Source organism: Pollachius pollachius (assembly GCF_949987615.1).
Source record: "Pollachius pollachius genome assembly, chromosome: 12".
Classification (NCBI taxonomy): domain Eukaryota; kingdom Metazoa; phylum Chordata; class Actinopteri; order Gadiformes; family Gadidae; genus Pollachius; species Pollachius pollachius.
In genome coordinates, this window is record NC_136945.1 from 2,794,019 (window position 1) to 2,815,817 (window position 21,799).

Consider the following 21,799-nt stretch of genomic DNA (forward strand, 5'->3'; position numbering starts at 1 on the left):
CACAAGATAAGATTATGGGAGTAGTGAAAGCATATACAACTTATCAGCTAGATATTATGATATATAATTAGGGGTCCGAGCAGCGAAGCTGCTTGGTCCCCTATTGTTTCTGTAACGTTTTTTTTTTCCCTCAAATTCTGTAAAAGTCATACTGCAGCCTATACCGTAAGTCGAAAACTCTTGAAATGTTCAGGTATATTTACCAATTACCCCCCACTACCCATAAACCCAAATTTGTGGTACTGAACCCAAACGTAGCGCTATTGTAGAAAATCATGAATTAGGCTTATTTCTCCTCACCAGATTGACCTGGACTCAAAATCCTTTCATCATATTAATCCTTTAAATCAGATGCATCTTTTTCACCCTGGTCTGCTCTAAAAATGTTTACTTTTCCCACAATTTCATACAAAAGCCAAACGTCAACAGTCTCAACCCATTTTGCCTATATGACCATTTTGTTATTGTATAACTACCTTACGGCTATCATTAGGTGGATACCATTAACAGTGCACATTTTCAGATCTGTACTCTTTTAAGAAAGCCCTTAATTCTCTTGTGAAATGTGTGCTCGGAGTTTTCTTGACGTTGTATTCTTATCAATCAACCTTTTTACCATGTGAATGAAGATTCATGCAGTTCAGGAAAGTCAGTGGCTCAACGGGATAATGCCATGTACTGGTGATGCTTAGGTTGAGAGTTTGAATCCTGATCAGAGAATTATGAACAAGCTGAACATGACATTCTGTCATTGCCATTCATTTAAGAAACACAACATTGAACAGCACCTGAAGTTCATCAGGCAATCAACATTCCGGCTCATTAGTTTCCAAGAATCGGACTGCCAAGACACAGTATGGCATTAACTTCTTCATTAACCATTTTTCTTTCATAATTAGCTCTTTAGTCATATTTATATTTCTTCCGTTAGTGTTCTTGACTACAAATGTTTAATTTCCCCAGAATTTCAAAGATTTTTCAGGTATATGCTTTGAAGAAAGTCCTTAATTCACTTGAGAAATGTGTGCTTTGAGTTTTCTGGATGATGTGTGCTTATCAATAGACATTTTGACCATGTCAATGAGGCTTCAGTTCAGGTTTAAAAGTGGAACATCTTTCCTTAAATATGAAAATTATATGTTATATTTATATATTTCCATTAGTGTGTTCTTGACTTTTAATTTCGCTCGGACCCTGTTAATCACCGCTTGCGGTTATATTTTATTTTTTTATTTTATGATTATAACCTGAACCAGCTGAAATATTTAGCATTTTCCACAAAGGCTCCTACTATTAAAGTATGGTCTCATTCACAAATCTATTCAGGATGATCTATTCAACATTAAATCTCCCATGCCAACCCCATTAAAGCAGAGGCAAACCCTTTCTTCTACCCTCCCTGACTCATAGAAACACAGTCCACAGCGTCTGCCTTGAGAGGGCCCTTGTCATTTTTCAATCCAATGGAAAAGAGTTCTAAAGAGTTCATCTAGGCCCTGCATAGCCATCCAGTCCCTTACGGCCACCATTGTATGTTGTACGTCCTGGCACTTAATGTACATACTTATTGTATGCACTTAATCTACGTTGTACTTATTCATAGTACTTAATTGTGTAGCATCTGCAGTAGCTGCTATCACTGCTGTGTGTAATGGGTTAACCTTGCGATTCTTAGTACTTGCACTTGGTTCTATGAACATCTTTACTGTTATTATTTTATTTTATTATTTTTATTATATTATTTTATATTTAGTTAGTAACTTGGTTTAGTTGCTTTCACAGTAACAGGATAATATAGAGTACAATGTTTAGGATTATAGAAGACATTCTACGATTTTGGGTTCACTGGCATTTTTATTTGTATTTACCATAGCCGAGTGAGAATGGTGAAATAAACCTGCATGTATTCAAATAAAATACACTTTAGTAACTGGCTTTCCTTCAGCACAATATTTTAATTGCTTTTGGATCCTGCAGGACACATGGGAGTCATTGGCGTTCTAAACAGACACATGCTTTGATTTTGGTACACCTCAAGTTCTCTATTGAGAGGCTAAATATAGACAGGGGCCTATCAGTCAGAATACACCATCTGTGCTGCTTCATTCAAACAAAAACTTTTAACTGATTTAACAGCAAAAAAACTCTTTTGTTGAAATGTGGGTGGGGAGCGGACATGCATTATGAATCTATCAATGCTACAGTATATGGCTAGGTTTTGACAGGTTGATTGTCTCCCATTTAGCACACATGTACAAATAAATAGGCACACACATACGCACAAACAGACACACATGCACACACACAAATCCATCCAGAACATGGCAGAGAAAATTAGATTTTTGATCCCTAAACAATTCTTAATTTGCTCCAGTGGATAGAAACCAGCAACACAGCCTATCTGAGGCCTTTGACATATTATGGAGATATCGGATCAGAGATGCTCAGAAGCATCTTTTTTTGTTCCAATGCCAAAGAGCCACAATCCTGACCAGGAGAACATCACTGTCCTTAGTCCCTGATCAGGATAACGTCACTGTCCTTAGTCCCTGACCAGGAGAACACAGACCTGCTGTTCTAAGTATCTGACCAGGAGAACGTATATGTGCTGCGCATGTTTGTGTGCATGTGTATACGCATACGTGTATGTGTATGTGTGTGTGTGTGTGTGTGTGTGTGTGTGTGTGTGTGTGTGTGTGTGTGTGTGTGTGTGTGTGTGGCCGCAAGGTGTCTGTGGGATTATCCTGTAACCTTATTAAGCAGCAGGAAGGTCCAACAGCTCCATTCAACTCTAGGTATACTTAACACTAACGTCGTTCAAACACACCTGACTGAAGAGAACAACTCACTGGATCTGCACTTTTTTGACAAATTAATGAGAATGTTAAGTTTCCAAACATACATAGAACTGGGATCTGTTTCATTCATTCAACATTCAGTATGCTTTCTCAAAGCCATATAAAATACCTCCTTGAACCTTTCTTCGTTGGCAGAATCTGGATGTTTTCCTTCCAGAATCATTCTCTCTAATACAATAATAGTAATGATAAAGAACTAGATGTATTTGACAGTAGCAGAGGTAGATACTGGGAGGACTTCTTCAGGATGACTGTGAAAACAATGAGCCACTGCAGGTTACCACCAAAGAGAAAGGTCGGAGAGATTGATACCACTTTCACTGTGTGTGTGTGTGAGTATGTGTGAGTGGTGTGAGTGGTGTGTGTGTGTGTGTGTGTGTGTGTGTGTGTGTGTGTGTGTGTGTGCGTGTGTGAGCGTGTGTGTGCGTGCGTGTGTGTTTGTGTGTGTGCGTGCGTGTGTGTTTGTGTGTGTGCGTGTGTGTTTGTCGTAGAGTACCGTGATCTTTAGGATTAATTTAGGCTATTGCCAGGCGTTGAATTTGCGTTAAAGTTTTTTATATAAAATACTGCAGCACTGACAATAACACAAACAATGAAAAAAGACTCAAATATAACCCAAATGTCTGACCTGGCTTTTAACAAGCCTGTCGCAACACTGGCTTTACGGCCATGACTCGTGTCCGGAGTCAAACATTCCTCTGAACGATGAAACTAACGCTTAATAGGTCTGCCCCTTTGGTTCACTCCACCCATCAGCTAAACCATATTAATAAATGAATGAATGCTAAGCTTAAAGGTCCCATGGCATAAAAATGTCACTTCATGAGGTTTTCTAACATTAATATGAGTTCCCCTAGCCTGCCTATGGTCCCCCAGTAGCTAGAAATTGCGTTAGGTGTAAAATGAGCACTAGGTGTCCTGCTCCGCCTTTGAAAAATGAAAGCTCAGACGCTCCGATTTCGAATTTGGCCCCATATGTCATCATAAGGCGTCAAGTTACCTCCCCTTTCTCTGCCTTGCCCGCCCAGAGAATTTGGCCCGCCAATGAGACAATGAGCTACGACTGTTTGAGCGCCACATGTGTGTGTGTGTGTGTGTGAATACATACACTGTAACACAAGTGTTGTACACTTCTTTGTTATTTGGATAACCTCAGGTTCTCTGACGTCTCTGGTATTTCCACAACGAGACTCGTTGTGGGGGTTATCTCAGCCATGGTTGAGAAGGAATTGGGGGAAAGGAACTTTGGCTTCGACTCCCTGAAGTACATGGACCACGACATAAAGGAGAAAGGGATTGTTGCCCGTGATTGTCTCCTGCCGGAGCCCCGCTGCCCGCTGCCGGGGCGGTGGTGCCTCGAAGCTGCCCGCTGCCGGGGCGGTGGTGCCTCGGCGCTGCCTGCTGCCGAGGCGGTGGCGTGGGGCTCCGGCGGTAGACAATCGCGGTCAACAATCGTGGGAAACATTCCATTTCTCCTCCATGTCGCGGTTCAGTCTACTTCAGATGATGTGGAAGTAGAAGAACCAGAGACGTCAGAGAACCCGATGCAGTCGTTTGAGATTCATAATATCTTCTGGAGGCGCACACAGCTTTTGGCCGTGCTAATATATATTATATGATATAGATATCTATGTATAATATGATATTATTTAGATATAGAGCTCCAGGACTTCCACGCCTCGCCATTGCGATACATCCACTGTAAACACACTAGCGCATGGTACCGTGGCCGCAAGCTCCTCAGGGCCACACCCCCAGCCTCCACCTGACCCGGCTCTAAAAAATGGCACGTTTGTGGAAAGCTCATTGTGGGACTGGCTCGTAGTGGCTGTAATTCTGCACCAAGGCTGAATTTCTTAGACGTCTTCAAGTACTGTATTAGGGGCCCACTAACACATAAAAACATCCATAAAGTAGCATGCCATGGGACCTTTAAACTGCCAAAGCTCGTAAAAAGTGTAATAAATATTCAAAACATACAATGGGCCCTATCTTGCATCCGGCGCAATTGACTTAATCACTGGCGCATGTGTCGTTGCTAGTTTGCAACTGGCGCAGAGCGTTCTTTTCCCTCCTGCGCCACGCGTCGGTAAATTAGGGAATGATCTTGCGCCCCAAGGGGCGGTTCGGCGAAAGGAGGAGGCGTGTTCTGGCGCAAACGTTCCCTGGTGCTATTTTGCAGTTTCAGAAACGACTTGCGGTACAAACCAGGAAATACCTTGTTTAAAGTCAGTGGCGCGTTGTTCAGATGCTATTTTAAGGGCGCATGCATAATGTTGCTTGTGCACCTTGCGCATACACTTTGCTTCTCTCATCTACCTAGGCACACATTCTTGGGAAAATACAGCTGATACAGCGGTAATAAGTTGTCCTTTTAAATCAATGCATCTGCAAACGCCGTGTCATGTACGGTAATTGAAATGTGCCTGCGCATATACTGTGGCATATACGTTAAGACAGCAGTGATAGGAATGCCACCAGAGACACTGGATGTATGTACCGCAACGAGTTCGAAGTAAAAGCCTTTCCACGATAAACGCCTCAGGAGCAATTCTTGACATGGTGTCAGAAGCGCAAGACTAGGAGAGTCATGGCTAAATTTAATCCCCCGACGAACTTTTCATTCGACAAGCCTGCCGAGTGGCCTGATTGGAAGCAGCGTTTTGTGAGGTTCAGAACTGCTACCAAACTTGACAAGGAAGATGGCGCGGTGCAGGTGAGCAGCCTCATTTATGCAATGGGCAGCGAGTCAGAGAATGTGTTTCGTTCATTCACGTTTGCCGAGGAAGGAGACGAGGAGGATAACTTTGGTGTCGTGCTAGCGAAGTTTGATGAGTACTTTGTACCGCGAAGGAACGTGATTCATGAGTGGGCATGTTTCCACCAATGTCTGCAAAGACCGGGAGAAAAAGCAGAGACTTTTATCAGGGCTTTGTATGAACTCTCATTGTGATTTCGGTGCGAGTAGGGAGGAGAATATTCGCGACCGAATCGTTGTTGGAATACTTGACAAAGACGTCTCGCGAAAACTTCAGCTAATGAAGGACCTGACACTGGCCGTAACCGTACAAACCGTCAGGCAGTCTGAGGAGGTCGCTTCCCAAATTAGCATGCAAGGAGAGGCAACAGGAGCAGTGCACGAAGTTAGTCACAAGTTCAAGAAGTTCAACAAGAACGTAAAATATGGCGGTAAGCAAAGAGGGGGAAATAATGGAAATGGCGAATGTGGAAAATGCGGGAAAGTGCGTCATAGCAGGGATGAAAATTGCCCTGCGCGTGAAACCACAGGCAACACATGCAACAAAGTTGGGCATTGGAGCAGAGTGTGCAGGAATAATAAGAAGGCAGTGAGTGAGGTACAGGAGCATCAACAGTCGTATTTCCTAGGGGCAGTGAGCAAAGCCACTGATGGGTCATCAGAGCAATGGGCCGTCAAGCTGCTAGTAGGCTCCACTCCGGTTGAATTCAAAATCGACACAGGGGCCGATGTGAACATCATCAGAGAGGAAACCTATCACTGTTTTAGGTGACCTAAAACACCACTGGGGCCTGCAGACATCCTATTGGATAGCCCAGGTGGGGAGCTACAGTGCATAGGGCAGTTCCAGAGCACTGTAGCCTACAAAGGAAAGAGACACCCGCTCACAGCTTATGTTATTCGTGGACACACAGTAACCAATCTTCTCAGCAGGCCACTGTCTGTGAAGATGAACCTAGTGAGGAGAGTGGAGGAAACGGTGTGCAGCACAGGGCACCTACAGGCATACGGTGAGCATGGAACACTAAAGACTGAACCTGTAAGAATACAACTGAAAGACAATGCTCAGCCGTACGCTGTCCACACAGCTAGGCGTGTGCCACTTCCCATGTTAGAAAAAGTCAGAGAGGAACTCCAGAGAATGGAGAGAAATGGCATCATTGAGAAGGTGACACAGCCCACTGATTGGTGCGCACCCATGGTGCCAGTCTTGAAGAAGAGCACAGGTAAAGCTTGCATCTGTGTAGATCGCAAAAGACTGAATGTGGCTGTTAAGAGAGAACAGTACACCCTGCCTGTCACAGATGAGATTATAGCAAAACTAAGTGGTGCCACTGTCTTCTCGTCACTCGATACAGCTAGTGGTTTTTTCCAGATTCCACTGCATCCAGACAGTTGCAAGCTCACTACCTTTATCACGCCATTTGGCAGATTTCACTTCAAGAGGCTCCCTTTCGGAATAACGAGCGCTCCGGAAATTTTCCAGAGAAAGATGATGGACACAATGCAGGGGCTAGAAGGGGTAGAGATATTTATGGACGACGTGCTCGTCTATGGCGCCACAGTGAACGAACATGACCAGCGGTTAGAGAAAGCCATGCAGCCCATTGAGATGGCTGGATTGAAGCTCAACCGAGAAAAGTGCTCCATTAGGCAGAGCCAGCTGCGGTTCCTAGGGCACATCATCGACAAGGATGGAATACGGCCCGATCCGGGCAAAGTCAAAGCTATACAGCAGCTACCACCACCAGCAAACGTACAGGAGCTGAAAAGGATTTTGGGAATGGTGAATTATCTGGGAAGATACATCCCCAACCTGTCCACGGTGGGACAGCCGCTGTATGAGCTCCTGAAAAGCAAGGACATGTGGACTTGGGGTCACGCACAACAAGCTGCTTTCGACCAAACCAAAGAGCTACTGACGACGGCGCCAGCTCTTGCTTACTATGACGTGGGCAAGCCTACGTCTGTGTCTGCTGACGCCAGCAGCTATGGACTGGGGGGGGTGCTCCTTCAGCTCCATGGGCAGCAATGGAAACCCATCGCATATTGCTCCAGACGCCTCACAGAAGCGGAAACACGCTACGCCCAGATCGAAAAGGAATGTCTGGCTGGCGTGTTGGCGTGTGAGAAGTTCTACAGGTATCTCACCGGGCTGGAGCAGTTTAAACTAGTAACGGACCACAAGCCACTAGTGCCGCTCATCAACAGCCGTAGCCTGGACAACGTACCATTGCGGTGTCAGCGTCTTCTCATGAGGCTAATGAGATTCAACCCCGTGGCAGAGTACGCTCCTGGGAAAACTCTGGTAGTCGCAGACACCCTGTCGCGTAGTCCGCTGTCCAGCACGTGTGCTGAGATGGACACTCAGAGCGATGTGGCATGCTATGTTGCTGGTGTAGTGGGGGAATCCCGGCTAGCCAAAGCAAAATGGATATGATCAAAATGGCAACTGCATCGGATGCCAATCTGCAGTCAGTCATCAAGTTCATACACGCTGGATGGCCAGAACACATCAGCAAAGTGCCTGTGAGTATAAGAGAATACATTCAGGTCAAAGCAGAGCTGTCAGAGCACAATGGCCTTGTCCTCAGAGGATGCAGGATCGTCGTGCCACAGCCGATGAGAAAAGAGATTCTCCAGAAAATCCACCAAGGCCACCAAGGCCTGGCTAAATGTAGGGAGAGGGCGTGCTCATCAGTGTGGTGGCCCGGGCTCTCTACAGAGATAAGCAGCCTTGTTACATCATGCCAGGTGTGCCATGAACTGAAGAGAACACAACAAAAAGAACCTCTCATCGCTACACCACTTCCAGATCGTCCGTGGAAGAGAATTGCGATGGATCTATGTGAGTACAATCACCAAAACTACCTGATTATCTCGGACTATTACTCCAGATTTATAGAAATACTGCACATGCCCTCCACAACCAGTACACAGGTCATACTGAAGTTGAAGGCCATCTTCGCCAGGTTTGGTGTTCCAGACGAGGTGGTGTCTGATAATGGGCCGCAGTTTTCTAGCTCTGAGTTTCAGGAGTTTGCGAAACAGCTTGACTTCAGACACTGGACGTCCAGCCCCCATCATCTGCAGGGAAATGGTCATGCAGAAAGAGCTGTCCAAACGGCCAAGAAGATCCTCAAACAAGCAGATCCAGTGATGGCCCTGATGATTTACAGGTCCACCCCGTGCTCCTCCACCGGCTACAGCCCTGCAGAGCTGTTAATGGGAAGGAAGATTAGAACAACACTCCCTACATTGGAGAAGAATCTTCAACCTAAGTGGCCCAGCAGAGCAGCGGTGAAGGAGAGGGATGAGCAAGAGAAGGCTAGACAGGCCTATTACTACAATCGCCGCCACGGAGCCCGACTCTTACCTGTCCTGCAGCCAGGTGATGCGGTTAGGTCCAAGTTGGACCATGAGAAATCATGGTCACCGCCAGCGGTGATCTCAAGTGAAAGCATTACTCCAAGATCTTACATCATCAAGACGCAGCAGGGAGCTGAGCTTCGGCGAAACCATCGCCACCTTCAACCTGAACCGGTTCCCCAGTCTTCATCATCAGCAACCAGCGAGAACACAGGGACAGACACCCACTCTGACACGTTAGAGACTGTCCCCAGCAGTCAGAGTGTGGCTACACCTGCAAGCCCTATGCCCGGTCAGACTGTGACCAGATCTGGACGGGTGTGCAAACCGACCAACAGGCTTGACCTGTAGATTGAACATATGGCCTTTGGGGGGGGGGGGGTACACACACAAAAAAAAGGGGGAAAAGTGAGATGCAAAACATTTTTTTAAAAAAAGACAAAGTTGTACTGAAATGGCATTAATGTTGGCGATGCTGATTTACGTTCATAACAAGAAAGTTTATTTGTTTGTCTGATTTACATAAAACGTAAAGAGATTTGTGTTCATAAATAACCCACTTTAAAGGGGGAGATGTCATGTACGGTAATTGAAATGTGCCTGCGCATATACTGTGGCATATACGTTAAGACAGCAGTGATAGGAATGCCACCAGAGACACTGGTTGTATGTACCGCAACGAGTTCGAAGTAAAAGCCTTTCCACGATAAACGCCTCAGGAGCAATTCTTGACATACCATATAGCAAACACATATTTTCTTAACAGAGACATCGTGTACATGCCCATAACTTTTAGGATTGATGAGTATTTGATCGTGAGAAAACATTGTTTTACCGCGAGTGAGTGTTAAAAAGAATGAATGAATGCGGGTGCGCGTGTGTGTATGTGTAAAAGAATTAATGAATGCAGGCGCGTGTGTGCGTCCATCTGTTTAAAAACAGGCAAACTAAACACGTAACGCATAATACAATCCATGGCAATGTATATTAACGGGGGGACACATGCATATTAGGAAAACAAGTCGATAACGATAATGCATACAATACTGATAAGAAACTATGTTTATAATGTATTGCGTATATCATTAAATAGAACCACAGTTACCGCATATCATATGTGTGTTAAGTTTTCTTTGCCAAAATTTATTTGAGGACTCAGTATTTCTGAAGATATGGAAGGAAACCTTATTCCATGTGTGAATTAGGCCATATTATTTGGCCATAAATTAAGCCATTTGAAGTTTGAAATTCATGTGCATCTGTCTCATCGGAGACTGCAGACGCTCTGTCAAAATATCAACTCGTCAGATTCAAATGCGCTCATGGCTCTTAAAGGGGATGGAAGCTGGCACTCTGGTTTATTGCACGTTACGCCCAAACCACACCTACGGGTAATTAGGCTACTTCAGACCAACCCTTTTTAGATCTGCTCCGGACGCAGGAGTCATTTTTGCGCCGGTAAACTAGCGACATCGCCATAGAACCGCCCACAAAGCTACTTACGCTTGGCGCTTCTCACTTGCGTTTCAGACCGTTAAAATAGGGCCCTATATGTTTCAACTTGATATAGTTATGCCAGACATTCAAATCATGAACCGTGTAATTCCCCTGTATATGACACATTGAAAAACCCTGTGTACCTTTCAGGACACGGCCTAAACGCTTCCAAGGGAAGTTAACAACAGGCATAGAGGAAATTGCCTATTGACGCAATTGGATAAACCCTACAAATAATCAGAGCAACGAAAAGTGTGACAACTCAGTGGCAGCAATCTTGGCTGTTTATGAAAATGGCTCAACAGCACTCCCATAGGCCGCTGTTTAGTCATATATCAGAGAAACGGTTGACAGATATCAGAGAAACGGTTGTGGCTAGCCGGGACAGGTCTGCTGGAGAGCCGTCTGAACTGTGTCAGACCCATATGCCACAGCAAATAAAACATGAGCTTCATATAAGTCTGATTCCCAGGCTATTGATTATTACTCTTAGCTACTCAATTGTTATAGCTGGATGTATACAGAATATTATGTTAGATATTATATCGGAAATCACAGATGTGATTACATATAATGATGCAACCAACTACGGAATCTGTACACAATTCATTCTGTAGAGCTTTAATGCTCTAATGCTGTAGACGATAGGTTGTCCATTTGTCCATTTTTCAAAGTGTGTGAGTGTGTGTGTGTGTGTGTGTGTATGTGTTTGTGTGTCTGTGTCTCTCTCTCTAACGTGATTTGAGATCTAAAAATCAATAACAGAGTAGCGGTCAACCTCTGACAGATTCAACAGCAGAGGGTGATGATGGATCAGATCAAGACCCTTGATCGTAAATGGGATGATTAAAGGCAGATGTTCACCTGACACACCCATGGAGGGAGCCAGAGAGAGGGAAAGTATCAGGAGATATCCCCCATGGGAGGTTACTCACCCACCAGCGAGCAGAACAACATCTACCCGTCTGACAGAAAGCATTTGCAGATTCCCCTCCCCCCAGACACACACACACAATGCTACACATACACAGATAGATATTTTTACATTTTTTATATAAATACGACCCCAGCGTCCCCTCCCCCGTGACCAGGGTCACAGCGTGTCCCACGTGGTGAGCGAGCAGGAGGCAGAGCACACACTGGGAGCAGGAAATGTCAGCTGTCATTAGAGCCATTAGAGTTGGGGCTGCGTGGCTGTTTATCTAGACATAAGACAAGCTAATACATCCTGTCCGGTCACCAGCGTTCCTAAAGTGCCTTCAAGTGCAGATACATTTATTAAAATCCCCTTCTGTTTCATCCCAGCCTTCAGCCTTTGGTTTCTAGTCTATCTTCTGTTTCACACCTTTGTCTCATGTCAGAATCCCTCACTAACTGCACTCATGTTGACTTCCTCCTTTGTGACCCCCTGCCCTGGCCCGAGTCGTTCCACCTGTGTCCCCTCCTCTCCTTTCTCAGTATCTATGTGTCTAGCATTCCAGCTGTTCTTTCCTTGTGATCTACTTCCTTCAACACCTTTTGTTACTCTACCTGCCCTGTGTTTAAGTCACTGTCTGCTGGTAGCAGTGTCAGTACCAACTGGCCAACATGGACTCAGCAGTCTCTGACCCAGGCAGCACTCCAAGCCCATGGGAAGAACACTCATCAACAGGATGGACAACTGAGCTTCAATTGAGATGAGGAGATGAGGGAAACAACAAAGAGACCAGAAGGTTCTCCTGCTCCTCCTCCAACTCCTCCCTTACGCACTCCGACCACTGATCCATTGCCATTTCCGACTACTTTGTTCCCGCTACTTTGTTCCCGCTACTTTGCCCTGCCAGCCTCTCCTCTGTCTCAACACCTTGGAGGCCGGAGCTGTTTTCCAGGCAGCCTACGACCCGATGGACGGAGCTATGGTGGCGTACATTGTCTTCCGTCTCAGCAGCTGAGCGGAGGCCTTGGCCACCGAGGAACAGAAGATCTCCCATCTTTGAATCCTCAGAGCTCTTCTCAGAAACACCCAGACAAAGTTCTTCCACCACTCTGGGACATGAGGTTGCCCGAGCATTGGTGGGTCTTGGTCTAGGTCTCCCTCTGACAGCCCCTAAATCCCCGGATTTAGATATTACTGACCCTCCCATGATCCCACCGCGTTACCTCTACCCCTGTGCGCTCCTGAGATGCAGGCTGCCGGCATAATTTGGCCTTCATCTTCCCCCTTCAGGCCCTGGATCTTCTCTGTGGACAAGAATATAAGTCCCTTGGCCACTGCATTGAGTACTGGGGACTGAAGGTCATAACCTTCAAGATCAGGTACCCTCTCATCTCATTTTCTCAGGATGCAAAGATGTTCACCAAGTCAGATCTGTGAATTGTTTATCACAGTTGGAATAAGGGACGGGAATGAGTGGAGGACTGCACTTAACACTTCCAGTGGGCATTATGAATATCTTGTGATGCCCTTTAGTCTCACCAATCCTCCAGCTGTCTTTCAGGCCCTTTACGTGTTCGTCTATTTGGGTGATATTCTCATCTTCTCCCCTGACAAGAGAACTCACATTGGTCCAAATGTCCTCCATGACCACCAGCTCTTTGTTGAGGCAAATGTGTCATTCCTTGAGTTAATTTTTTTTGAACCCCAATAAGCCCTGTCTCTGAGTGGTTTACGCTAGTCAACCACACACAGGTTAAACTAGTGTGGTTGATTAATAAAGACTGAGATGTTCTTCTAATAAACCATGAAATGTATCTGGTTTCATACACCTCTTCATGTCTGGGTCGCAGATGAATGAGGGGAACAAGGTTTGTATAATTCATTTTTAGGCAGAGAAGCTAAGTGTGGGGGGACGTGCGACGTCTGGCCTGCAGGGGGAGTATGGGCAGGTTGGGAGCACACCGGATCGGCTGGGGGGATTGGACCTGAGTGCGGACACCTGCTCGCAATCAGGCCAATCAGGGAGTGGGTACTTATGTGCCTGCTTTGTGTTGTAGTAGGAGAACCAGGAGCGAGCGGACTAGAGAGATCCACGGCGAGTTCTCACTTCTAAGGACAATAAACGAGCTCCCGCTGAGGGACGACAATTCTGCCTCCGCATATTCATTGAACCCACTACAGTAAGAGAAGCCTTATTAAGTGGCAATATGTAAGATTGAGACTCTCTCAGACTTTCAGAATTAAAAAATTTAAATAACAGTATTCTGCCCACTCTAACTGGATAACTGTGATGCAAGCTAGAGGGAGCTTGCCAATTTAACTATTCCAGGCCCCCTGGCCAACTGTAGAACAGGTGAGGTCAGCTCGACATGAGAGGGGAGATGTGTCGCACACAATACAAAGGTAAAAAAAAAAATGTGCACACAACCAAACAAACGTAAATAACTCAAAAGGAACACAGTGCATACAGATTGATAAAAATCAATATCAGTGGCAAGCTGTCCATATAATCTGTGAATGCGGTGCATGACCAGGAGTTTTGTAAGACAACCGCATTTGTATTGAAGTCATAGTCAATGTGTAGACTCGTGCACAGGGTTTTGATCTCTCTATGAATCTCACTGAAATGCGTGGATTAAAATGGGGGGGGGGGTCATTAGCTTGCCTTGCATCAGAAATCACTATTCTGCTATACTGGCTCGATAGCCTGAATCAGCTGGCAAACGGCAGAACCAAAGGTAAGATAAACCACACAAGTCAGATTCCACTTTCACTGCACTTTGATTCCCAAGTAGATTCCGAGGTCAAGTCTTAGATAGGCCAGGTTACTAATAGTCCTCATTATTCTCTGTGTAGAGCCACGCCGGCCTCTTGTTTTTGTGTTCCTCCTGCTGAGCCAGCGCTAAATGAGCTGATGTGCAGGGCGCGAAGGGAGCGCATGTCACACTCTCCTCCCCCTCCCCCCTCCCCAGCAGGTATGTGGGTCAATCCCCCAGTACTCCTTCAATGGCGTACACGTAGTTCAGGATTAGCACAGGAACTGAAGGATCATCTGCGCTGTGCAGGCAGGGCTCAGTCAGCCTGAAGTCATTGGATCGCAGCACCACACAGCCGACCGCTAACACACCTCTCAGGGAAGAACAGATCTGGTGGCCCACCCAAAGCTCTGAGTATGACATTGTACATTTTGCACATTGCACAATTGTTGTCATTGAACTACACATATGAACAAGGAAAATACTGTGGTAATTTAATGTTATTTTAAAGATCAACCCCATTATAATATAAATACCACATTAGAATGCATATAAACCATGCAAGTAGCCATATCTTAATTGTATCGGATAGACATAATGCTCCCTGTTGTGACGGAGCATGATGTAGCGATATGAGTGGTGTATGGAACAGAGACACTGTCCCAAAAGCTGAAATAGTCAAACAAGACAAGTTATCAAAGGTGAACAATATCTTATTGCACAGACAAAAAAAACATGTTGCACAAATCTTCAGTTTGTAAACCGATAGCTCCAATAATCCCCCACTCCCCAGTAACTACCCACAACAACAAAGTTTTCTTAGGTGAAAATATAAACTATACAATTGTAAGTTAAGGTTTGTAAACAGAAAATCCTAATTGCATCTGTGAATATATATCCACAAATGCGCATTCATAAATGCATGTCTTACAACAGTAAAAACTTCTTTCTGAGATCTGCTTTTGCACATTTGGCGATCTCATCTGAAGGATACAAACTGCTGGAGACGTTTCTATTGAAAATATCCAAATCAGCCAGAGCTATTTAGAGACAAGCAACAGCAGAAGCAGGATGATGTTAAGTGTGTTGTGTTAACTCCATACACAACTCCCAATTCCCGGTCACTTTCCACAACCCTCCACTACCAGGTCCCTACCCACAACCCCCAACTCCACGGTCAACAGCCACAACTGTTTCTGCTGATGGCAGCCCAAATCTTAGGAATGTAGTCCTCCATCGAGTGCTAATCAAACGGTTGTGTGTAAAGCATTGTGTTATGTCTCGGACACTGCGACCATGTGTTTTACAGTCTACGATGTATTAGCACACATTTTCTGCTGATAAACAGCTCTCTCTGTTGGTTCTCTGTTGCACATCAGCAGAGAGACATCCGTGTTACAACCAGCTCTTTTCTTCCATTGTGAATCAGAGAAAGGCTCATGCTGAGAGACAATCAATGAACGCTTTATTAATTATTAACCCCCTGTTTTGATATTTGTGTGCTAAATAATGGTTTGGAAGAGAGGAGCAGGAAGATCAATTTGTTTCCTAATATGCTTTAGTTGGAGCTTGCAGAAACAAACAAACAGCTTGCCTCACTACAGCAGCACAGATCAGACCTCACTGGTCATCTGCTCTCTCTGTCAGGGAGTGCTGACAACAGGAGTGCGTCTTGCACACCAGGAATTTCGATATTCTGAATGAAACAGACTGTTCAGGCCCTCTGAGCACAACCTGGTGTTGTACCCAAACCCGGCTGGCATCGCGTGAATTCTGCTCATTCTGCTCATTCTCTCAACCTGCTGATTCTAAAGATCAGCAAATTGTGGCTGAAGATTATCTGAATCCCAAAATAGTTAACTCATTGCACACAATACAAGTAACTTAATCATCTGGACGAATTCAAAATATCTCAGGTTACGGTGTTTGCTTAGGATGTACAGTAGGTGCACACATCTTGTGTGTACCTAAATAATAACTCAAATCATATTTTCAATTGATAAAAACTTTATTTGTGTACTAAATGTATGCAGCACATAGCCAACCAGGCTACTAGAACAAAAACTTGACAATATGATATGATACTGTTACTGTTAAAATTGTAGGTGCAAGGAAGCAATGTTTAGAATCTCTGCGTCATCCTGACTAATATTTCTTTAACTGAAACATCATGAGCTCATCCAACAAACGATCTTTCAGACCCAACCTTTAAAAAATAAAGTATTTAATAGCCCAAAAAGATGATACTCCTGAAACATGCATATAGGTTTTATGTTTACTGGACTTTTGGCTAAACACTGATTGATCATTAGCGAAGGAGCCTCCATCATGGTCCCCAGGAGGGCTCTTCAGGGCGGCTCCATGCACCCCTGGCTTTAGGACGCATTTCATTTTTCCTGACCAGAGGATTGGGATTGCAGCTTGAGTGCTTTGCTTTTGCTATTGAAACTGCTACTCAGCTATACATGACTTGTATTCAGGCACACTGGTTTTGCATCTTTTTAATTTTTGTTTATTTTTTTGTTTCCCAAACTGACTCACTCTTCGCCCCCCCCCCCCCCCCCCCCTCTCTCTCTCTCTCTCTCTCTCTCTCTCTCTTACCCTCCATCTCTCTGTGTTTGAGCTCTGCAGATACAGCCACCTCACTGTAGTCTTCAATGTGTGCTGTCAATGACTGGGAAGTAAAGGTGTCCCCCATTCATCTTGACTCGTGTGTTAGTGGTCTCCCCTCAGAGGTGCAGGAGAAAGAGCAGCCCTAGATGCTAGACCCTAGAAGCAAGCTACTGAAATGATGAGTTGAGACAAGCAGGTCCGATCTCTATTAGAGGTTTCAGCCAGCCGTGGATCTGTCTGGGTGGGCAGGGGGGGGGATTCAGTCATCGTCCCCAGCATCCCCCGGAGCCATGCTGCCGCTCTTTGGCAAATGAGAAAAGCAAGATAGAAAAACAGCATCAGGCGTGACGATGATGCATTGTGAATAGGTGATTAGTCTGAGGTCTGCGTTACGGTGCAAGGCACACTTACCATGGCTAGAGAGAGAGGAAGGTGCACTTACCATAGATTGTGAGAGAGGAAGGCACACTCACTATATTTAGAGAGAGAGAAAGGTACACTCACTATAGCTAGAGAGAGGAAGGTACTCTATAACTAGAGAGAGGAGGGTACACTCACTATAGCTAGAGAGAGGAAGGTACACTTACTATAGCCAGAGAGAGGAAGGTACACTCACGAAAGCTAGAGAGGAAGGAATGTACTCTCACTATAGCTAGAGAGAGGAAGGTACACTTGCTATAGCTGGAGAGAGGAAGGTACACTCACTATAGCTAGAGAGAGGAAGGTACACTCATAGCTAGAGAGAGAGAAAGGTACACTCACTATAGTTAGAGAGAGAGAAAGGTACACTCACTATAGTTAGAGAGAGAGAAAGGTTCACTCACTCAAGTTAGAGAGAGAGAAAGGTACACTATAGCTAGAGAGAGGACGGTACACTTAGCTGAGAGAGATTTGTTACACTCACTATAGCTAGAGACTCTCTAGCTCTCTGGAGGGCAACAACTGCACTAAAAGCACACTTATTTTGGAAATAGGACACCCTACTCTAGGCAGGAGCATGCTAAACGGAGGGGCAGTGAGGATGGGTCGGGGTGAGGGTGTATTGGGACATGGCCATAATGTGTTTAACTGCAGTGGAGGATAAGCTGACTCTGAACGGCATGCTACGAGACACAAAGACCCCGAGCAGGGCCGAGAAGCTGATAGAGTAGGGTTTAGGCCCTATAAAACACGCAACATCTGCTCTGGGCAGGACAGAAATGTAGACAGAAAACAGTCAAAACAACTCCACGTCCCTTCCGGGTTTCCTAGAGGACTCTATGCCAGTGCTCGCATGATGTCATCCACAGGCTTTCCTTTGCTTCCATTGGTCTTGGCCGATGACATTCCAGCTTTGTCATTCCTTCACTATCCCCTACTTACAGTAGGGGATAGCGGTGTCAAGTAGCTTAAGGATACTCTTACACAGGTCACTCATACTCAAGGGTCACTGGTATCAATTTCAAGTCGGTGGACGGGGTCTTTTTTCTGAGGCACACTAGAAGGGGATTATAGGTCCCAAGGAACACCTTTCCATCACTAGCAGCTCAGTAAACACCCACCCCCCAGAGCCACCCTCCCCTCACTACAAGCTCACAAACACCTACCCCCCAGAAACACCCTCCCCTCACTACCAGCTCACAAACACCCACCCCCAGAAACACCTTCCACTCACTATCAGCTCACTTTATATCGCCCCTTAGATACACCCTCTCCTCTCTACCAGCCCACTCAACAGCATACCTACACCATGCCTCTTTTAAGTTGTAAAGTATTTCCTCAGACCTAGTGTCGAAGAATTAAGAGACTCAGAATGGGCCATAACTCTCTGGTTTTTATTGGAAGGTGGCCTTCAATCCAAAGTGGACTCAGTGACAATCAAGGTGTCAGTGGCCAGCAGACGTGTGAGTACGACGGGAGAGGACTGTGGAAGGTAGAGAGAAGAGCAATGAAACGTTTAGAAAGAAAGGGAGAGAGAAAAATGGAGAGAAAGAAACGGTTCATTGGACCATGCAAGTAGGATGAAACCAAGAGTTAACGGTGCTAAGTGAACGAGAGACATTGATTCACAAGGAATCTTAATTTGTAGAACTTGGAGGATGATGAGACAGAGAGAGCCGAAGGAATGGCTGACCTGACCATCTCTGACAGCGTGTTCTGCACCACTAGGTCATGATAAAAGCTCAGGGATGGAAACAGATAAAGCTAATGATTTAACACTTCGCACAAATGCATATTGTCTTCTCTGTGAGCCAAGGAACTTTAATTGCAGTTTAAAGTGCAGTTAGTGCTTGTTCCCGCATTGCAGCGGATAATAAATCAATACCATGACTCATGAATCAAGAACCGGTGAATGAAATTCTTATAAACTGGATAAATAATCTGGTTGTTTGGAATAAGAGTTGTTACTTGCAACAGGTTCTGCTCTGAATCCTATGGTCATTGTCCCATCGAATACACTGGATCCTATCCCTCTACGTGTATACAAAGTTGGGTTCTAGCCGAGTGAGTGTATGAATATGTGATCGTCACATTGCAAGTCAAGAGACGGCTTTGTCGTTTGAGGCTCGGTATTCTGAGATGAAACGGAGGAGAGCTGCCTGTTGACAGGCACCCTCCTCCAGCGCAGTGGGCATGGCCGGGCCGATCGCTGCAGGCCTGGAGCAGGCGGAGGCTGGGATTGGCCAGGCCCTACAGGACCGGAGGAGGAGGAGGCTGGGAGTGGCCGGGCCCTACAGGACCGAAGGAGGAGGCTGGGAGTGGCCGGGCCATACAGGACCGGAGGAGGGGGAGGCTGGGAGTGGCCGGGCCCTACAGGACCGGAGGAGGAGGAGGAAGAGGAGGCTGGGAGCCATCTGGCTGTGGATGAGGAGCTCTCGAGGGAGTGGCTGACTGGTGCCAAGCGCGTGGTACACTCCCCAGATCCGGGTTGTTCAGACATGTTCATCAGTACCCAGTATATAGCTGTATATTTATATCATTGTGTAATAATATAGATGATATATGGAGCCTGGGTGTCTTAATGGCATCCGTTGATGACACACGTCACACATCACAAATGTTTGCACATATACACAGCATATGTTCTGTGCACTTGTCTCTTTTATATAAAATAGCATTAAAAGGCCACAGTGTTAATGTTTTAGTCTAGTTTGAACATGATACATTCACAGGGTATATTAATGATGGAAAATTGTTTCTTTGATTCTGTTTCTAAAAGACAAGCCTTTCTTTTTATCACAGTTGAAGCCTAGCTTACGGGCATTTGCTCATGACATGGTACAAATGTCAAATACATAAATGCATTTCGAAAGCTCGAGTCTTCCATATAATGAGTCATGCGTCACAATGAAAAATGCATGACACATTGGGATGTTGATGTCAAAGGTTTTATGTACAATTTAATATATACACGTGAAGTTGTGTGTGTAAGAGCTGTTCTGAAAAATCCAATCCATGGTATATTTACCAAATAGACCTAGCCCTAAACCTAGCTTATATCTTAAATGACCAAACACAGGGGTTTGAAATGTATGTCTCAACCAGAAGAAGGCTGATAATGATAGCCGTCAGCTGTATTTCAGCTGTGTACTTTGAGCCACAAGTAGTGAGGTCATTTTGACCCACTTGGCCGGTTACTGTTCCTGGCAGCCCCGAGCCCACGTGTCCGGGCCAGGGAGCAAAGCCCCTCTGGGGAGGGGGGGCGGCCCATGAATAGGCCTCCTCTGCTGCCCTGTGGTAACCTAGAGCCCAGCTATCTGCATCAATACTACTAAACTACTATTCAGACTCAGCTAGAATGGAAAAACATTGATCAAAAAACTCATTTATAAAGGATGCATGAGCTGAAAGAGTAATATTCAATGCAATTATTTCAAGCACTACATTTTACACTATATTGACAGTCTGCACTTTAAATAGCCTTCATTGAACATGCTTCACCACCTCTTAAATAGATGTGCATCACTCAAACAACTACATGCACTGATAGGCCAATTCAAAGTGCAAATTACAGAGGAATACACACACAACATGTGCAGAGAAATGCACACAGACCCTTTGTGACATTAGAAATCCTGCACAGTGCTCTCCCTCCCTGTTCTCCATTGCATGAAGTATTAATACTGTTCGCTTGCTGAATTATTGATATGCCATATCTATTTTTTTTTTCATTGCACTTTTTATAGTTATATGAGACTGGATGGAATTCATTACCTAGGGTGAAGCCTTTAGTATCTAAAGTGAAGTATCAAGAGTAGCTAGAATAAGGCCTGTATTAGGTATATTTTAGTTGTTCTAGCTTGAGTTAGGCCTGTAGCTAGAGTTAAGCTGTACTAACTTGAGTGAAGACTGTACTAGCTAGAGTGAACCTGTGCTAGCTTGAATATAGCCTGTAGTAGCTAGAGTGAAGCCTGTGGTAGCTAGAGTTAAGCTTGTACTATCTAGACTTAAAGGGATACGCCGATAATAGTGACAAATGATATGTGTGTTTGGGGAAAAACTCCTATTGTTGTGTTCGTACTGTCACTCAATTTGATAACGTGATTAATCACGCCAATATGCAGAAATCCCAGGAAATATCCCTAAGGCTTGACCTTGCAAAACATTTTCAAGAGTTAGGTCTGTGGTAGCTAGGGATAGGCTTTAGTAGCTTGAGTTATGCCTGTTGTAGTTAAAGTCAAGTTGTATTAGCTACTACGGTTAAGCCTGTTATAGCTAGAGGTAAAACTGTTCGTAAACCAGAGTAAAGGAAAAGCTCTTAAGAATCTCCGGAAAGAGAAACTGAAAGTTATTAGAATGGAAAGACTTTGCTCTTTCTTGAAAGAGTGAGAAGGGAAGGAAGAGATGTGTGGTTTCAGAACTTTACAGTAGTGTTAATGAGACTGAAAGGAAGCATTGCGGTGAAGACCGTGCTTGTTGTTTCTATTTCCATGCAAACTCCACAGAAACAACAGTGCCACCCATTTCACTTTAATCTCCCTGAGATAGCAGGAGAGTGGAGTTCTTATTAGCGGTATTTACACATGGATTTAGGCCGTTAATTCCCTCAAGA

At 45.0% G+C, this 21,799-nt stretch overlaps 1 protein-coding gene across 1 annotated transcript in view; it reads right to left on the bottom strand.

Annotated features, from left to right (window-relative positions):
• The window catches only part of bsnb (bassoon (presynaptic cytomatrix protein) b), a gene marked incomplete at both ends in the record, with an annotated part of 65,298 nt that overhangs the window by 16,157 nt on the left and 27,342 nt on the right, over positions 1-21,799 (bottom strand). The gene's annotated exons all lie outside the window — the stretch shown is intronic.